The following is a 5,511-nucleotide window of genomic DNA, read 5'->3' as shown; positions in this document are numbered from 1 at the left end:
CACCCAGAATGAGGTCTGCCCAAGCAGAAGCATGGGGTTCCCGCGAATCCTGTAGCATCCTAGGGCAGTTCAACACCTTCCACACCGGTCCTCCACCAGGCTGTTATAAATAGCTCTCTGGTTTCCAGCCCGGGATCTCGGTCTCACCAGCAGTGGCCGCCTCCACACCCTAAACTGCCCTCGACCGGGAGGCGTCGGCCAGCAGAGGGCGAAAGGTAGCGATCTCCCAGTGGAGACGTAGGTAGCCATGCTAAGGACGATGCTCAGGGCCCGCCGCTGTGGTAGGAAACCAGGCAAGAGGCCCCCAGGACTGGGGTGTGGTACCTAACTCCTGGACCTTTGAGAGCCTCTCCAAGCACCCTATTCACAGGCACTCAAGACGACCCGGGCACACACCGGGAAACTGAAAGGCCTTAGTTATAGCCACAGGGCAGAGTGTTTGGTAGCTAGTGGAGACTGGAAGCCTGTAAATCAGTCCCTTCTGGATCAAAACCAGAAAAAGGAAGTCTGGAAGGAGGAAGAGGAAGTAACAGTGACGATAAGATAGTTCTGCAGAAAGCACCTGCTGCCAACACGAGGACCTGAGCTTGCGCCCTGGGACACTCATGGTAGATCAGACTCCTACATATTGTCCCCTGATCGCGCGCGCGCGCGCGCACACACACACACACACACAAATAAATAGCCGGGTGGAAATGGCGCACACCTTTAGTCCCAGCACTCAGGAGGCAGAGCCAGGCAGATCTCTGTGAGTTCGAGGCCAGACTGGTCTACAGAGTGAGTTCCAGGAAAGGCGCAAAACTACACAGAGAAACCCTGTCTCGAAAAACCAATAAATAGATAGATAGATAGGTAAAATGTAATATAAAAATAAACATAACAACAGCTCACAGGCTGCCTGACACTAGGAACCCCTTCTCTGGCGGCAAGGCTCTCGAGATGGATACCAGGCAACATGGAGGCTTGCTTGCCTCCTCCCAGCACGAAGCCTGGACTTAATGGCCGTGGTGCCTGTCCCTCTCTCTGACCTTTTCTTCGTGCAGATCACCTCAGGGTACCTGCGCGTCTGGCCCAGGTTTAAGTCCGGCAGCTGCTGTAGCAGGGCCTGTAGGGGCTCGTCGGTGCTTGCAACAGTGCATTCAAAGCTGTCAGGCAGAGGAGGAGAGGCCACTCCGCATGGGGGTGGGGGACACCTCGTGGGTTCTGCTGCTGTAGCTGCACACCTGGCCTAGCCGTTGCTACTCCCCCACCCCACCCCTCCTCCATCTTCCCCTACAATATTGGATCACTCTGCTCGGGTTCTGGAGCTCCTGAGCCTCCACGCCACAGGAAACCTAAGAGGGCTGCGGAGGCCTGATAAGAGGGTCCTTTCCTGCTTCACTTTCACTCAAAAAATAGCATCATTATGTGAGGTGGGAACTAGGAAGGCCGAGACTGCAGTCTGGACAAACCAAGGGGCATAGAGCGGCCGGGTGCATCGCCAGCCGACCTGTGGGATGAGCATCGGAACGGTTTCCCTCGGGCCAGTAGCTTGAACCCCCTTAGGGGGAACTGGGAGCGCTCGCTCTACCGCAGGGGTGTGCGGAAGGCATGTGAGTGAAGGCGGGGAGCAGCGGGAAGCAGCCAGATGCTCCTAAAGGACCAAGTCGCCAAGCGAGAGGGCGGGTGGGGCGGAGGATGAAATGGCTGGCGACGGTGGGCGCCTCTGACCTTACAGGGCTGGCAGGCGGCGCTGTCCCGAGGGGCTCCGGAGCCCGGCCTGTCTGGCGTTCCCCTCCTTGGCAGGGTCACGGCGCCGCGGGCTGTTCTCGGAGGCCGTGCTCAAGCCCGCGGGCAGCCTGCCAGCTGCGCCGGGAAGGAAGCGCCATGTATGGGCCGGTGACAGGAAAGGAAACTCCTTGTAGGGCTCGGGAAGGAAGCGCCATACATGGCGCGGGGAGGCGGGGGGCGGGGCGGGGGCGGGGCGGGGGCGGGGCGCGCGGGACCCAGGCACTTCCGCCGCCTGGGGGGGCCGCCGGGCCCGCGCCGCGTTCCCGGCCCCAGGACGCGGGGCCCGGAGGGGGCGGCATGCACTCCATCCCAGCCCGGAGGCAGCAGCGTGCACTCCGTCCCAGGACTCGGGGCCCGGAGGCAGCAGCATGCACTCCGTCCCAGGACTCGGGGCCCGGAGGTAGCAGCATGCACTCCGTCCCAGGACTCGGGGCCCGGAGGTAGCAGCATGCACTCCGTCCCAGAATGCCGGGCCTGGTGGATTCCCCAGCCGGCGCGGAATCCCAGTGTGGTCACGCACGCTCTGCAACCTTGAGCAACCCGCCTTCTGTTTTGCGGGTGAAGCACCCCTGAGCCCAGGCACAGCCCAGAATGGCCACCCTGTTGTTGTGAGCTGAGCGGTTTCCCCAGATGTCTGCTGACTGAGTCCCCATAACCTCCTCCGGTTAAAAGATGGAACAGGGAGCTGCTTCGGAAGACATGCATAAAAGAAAATAAGGCGTCCCTCGGGTGTGAGGTTTCCCCTCCAAGGGCTCAGAGGAAGTCTAATCCCAGCTTCTCTCCTTACCCGCTGGTTAATGTTGGAAAAGAAACCTTCTCAGAGGCTCCAGGTCTTTGGTGAAAAGGGTCTAGGTTCCTGTGTGTGTGTGTGTGTGTGTGTGTGTGTGTGTGCTCTTTTTTTATTTTCCACTTTAAAACAGGGTCTCACTCAATGGCACAGGATGGCCTTGAACTCCAGCAGTACAGACTTGCCATCTTCCTACCTCAGTCTCCAGAGTAGCTGAGATACAGGCCTGTGACACCAGGCCCAGTTACATTGTATTGTCTGTACCTGAGGTGTGTGTGGTCCTGACTCTCTTTGGACACTGCCCTCAGGGACCTGTCCCACTGTCCTGTACTTCCTCCTGAGGAGAAAGGTGGCAAAAATGAACCCAGAGGAAACTGAGTTCCCATCACAGCCTGATCCTGGTATGTAGGACACCCTCCCGTCCACACCTGCTGTCAGTACCACACCCACACATTTCACCATCAGATGGGTATCACTCTCAGAAGAGCATTTCCCAGTCCAGCCTGTCCTGGAGTCCCATTGAAATCTAACCTGAATTTCCCTGCCCTGTCCTGCTGAGCAGCAGTTAGCAGCCACAGAGAGATTCCAGGCAAGTCTGTGAACACACAATGGCTGCCTGTCACCCAGGGCCTTGTTTCCTTTCATCCCTGTTGGGCAAGGAGGCTGTGGTTGGCATGGTAACCTTCCCTGTAAAAGTTGCAGCTTTCAAGGATGATTTTCAATTCCAGCGGGGACACAGCTCCTTCTGTGGGCCACAGAGTGACATGTGGCTTGTCATCCAGGCCTCCCCGGGAACAGAAATGTGCTGGTAGGTTCCCAGAGACTGGTTCCCAGAGAGCCCAGGGCTCAAAGGAGATGCAGATTGGATCTCCTTCCCTGTGTATCAGTCCTCACCTACCCAGAGAAGCCAGTTCTGAAGCCTTTTTGGGGATGCCATTGGTGAATGGTAAACATTTGACTACACAATCAGGCACCCAACAAATTGAGTGGTACTTACAGTTTCCATTGCTGTAGAATAAAACTGATAACTCACAAAGACTCCAGAATTCAGTGATTTTTTTTTCTCTTCAAACATCTGTGGAATAAATGAAAATCGACTCTCTCCTGCATTCTAATTTCCCACAGAGTATATCACCTAAGTCCTTGTGCAGTTCTATGAGATCTTAAAACACTTGTTTCGGAAACTGGAGGGTTAGAATTTGGGCAAACATCATAAATAGCATGACCAAAAAAAATCACATAGCCTAGCCACAGCATTAGGACCTTTCACTTTCAGAGTCCTGTCCCACATCTTCTGTGTGAAATCTTCTGCTCTGTTATATTTGTGCATTTGTTCTCTCTCTCTCTCTCTCTCTCCCTCTTTCTCCTATTATTTCTCCTTTGTATTTCCTTTTGTGCTTTGAGCTAGCCAACCTCCCCCCAGAGCACTGACTTTCTAGGGAACGCTCAGGAAAGAAGGGTGTAGCCTCAGCATCTATCTCTGGCCTGAATGTTCCGGTGTGGTCCCTTCTGGCTCCAAAGCACCCTCAAGTCAGCCGACTTGTCTCCCTCCGTCATGGAGTTTTCCCAGCAGAGGGCAAGCCTGGGGAAAGTGGTTCCCAGCTGCCAGTTCCATCTAGGCAAAATCACATTAGAGCTAGCCCGGCTTCCCTCAGTCCCTCCAGAGAGCACAGTCAGCTCCCCCGCAAAAGGGAGCGGAAGAGAGGCTCCCAGGAAAGGGAGGAAACTTCCACTTCTTCTCTCACTGGCTAGGAAGAATTTGGTGTCGGGCTGCCACCAGTGTAGGTGGGGAAGATTGATGCGGATCCGCATGGGAATATAGAAGTCTCTAAAATGAGCCTGAGGCAGAGCCTGGCTCGGCAGGGGTTAGCGGGAAGTCCCTGGGTAGCCGGGTGGAGACTCAGGAAGGAGAGGCTCCCAGATCTCCTCCTGCTGCTCTCTTGATGGCATTCAACTGTAAGTATGTCTCACTGTAGCACACCTACCTACACCAAATTAATAATTGTAACTTGAAACTTTTTAAAATGAGGCTCGGGGTTGGGAATTTAGCTCAGTGGTAGAGAGCGCTTGCCTAGCAAGTGCAAGGCCCTGGGTTCAGTCCTCAGCTCTGGAAAAAAAGACTGGACGCATGGGCCTGAAGAGTCAGGGATCCCCGAGACTGGAAGGAGCCTTGAGATGGCTCCACTGCCTCTCTGAACAGTAGTGATTCTTGGGACCCGATGGGAAGCCTGGTGAGTTTAGTCTGAGAGACTAACCACAACTGTTTGTTAACATGCCTGTCTTCATGCAGGTCAGTGGATTGCTTCCCAGAGCCCTTTGCAGACTGCTCTGCATTGGTACAGGAGCATGATTCCATTGCTCCCGCCCTGCGGCAGCCTGAGCGGGTGGAAAACACTTGAAACTGAGTCAGGGAAAAGGTTCCATTCTCCCTGGAACTGAAAGTCAAGGATGCAGAGTATGTGGAGAGGAAAGAACACTGGAGAGCGAGGAGAATACACCGCTTCCTTCCTTCCCGGCCAGCTCTTTTGTTTAGTTTTGAAACACTTTTTATTCCACTGTAGGCAATGCATGTTCATTGCAGAGGACCCGGGTGCTGCCAATGAGATTTGTTACTATGTTTATCCATTAAAAATAAAATCTCTCACACATCCATAAATGTCCAGCTTAGGATCTGTGCCCACTCACCCACTTGGAGTTTGGCCTTTGGGGCCTCAGTCCCGAATCTGTTATAATGCAGAATAAGGGATACTTGGGGTGTAGTTTGAAGAATGATATGAGGAACCTGATCGGTTGGAAGAGAGAGGCTTCAGCAGAGAAACGGCATTCACCCATGTAAGAAAAACGTGACGGCTGAAGAGAAGGAAAAAGGAATTTCTTCTCTTTCTTTCTTTCTTTCTTTTTCTTTTTCTTTTTTTTTTTTTTTTTTTGAGACAGGGTTTTCTGTATATCCCTGG

The sequence above is a fragment of the Onychomys torridus genome, chromosome 13, assembly GCF_903995425.1.
Source record: "Onychomys torridus chromosome 13, mOncTor1.1, whole genome shotgun sequence".
In the NCBI taxonomy this organism is placed as follows: domain Eukaryota; kingdom Metazoa; phylum Chordata; class Mammalia; order Rodentia; family Cricetidae; genus Onychomys; species Onychomys torridus.
The sequence above is the reverse complement of the archived record's forward strand: the minus strand, read 5'-3'. Positions refer to the sequence as shown.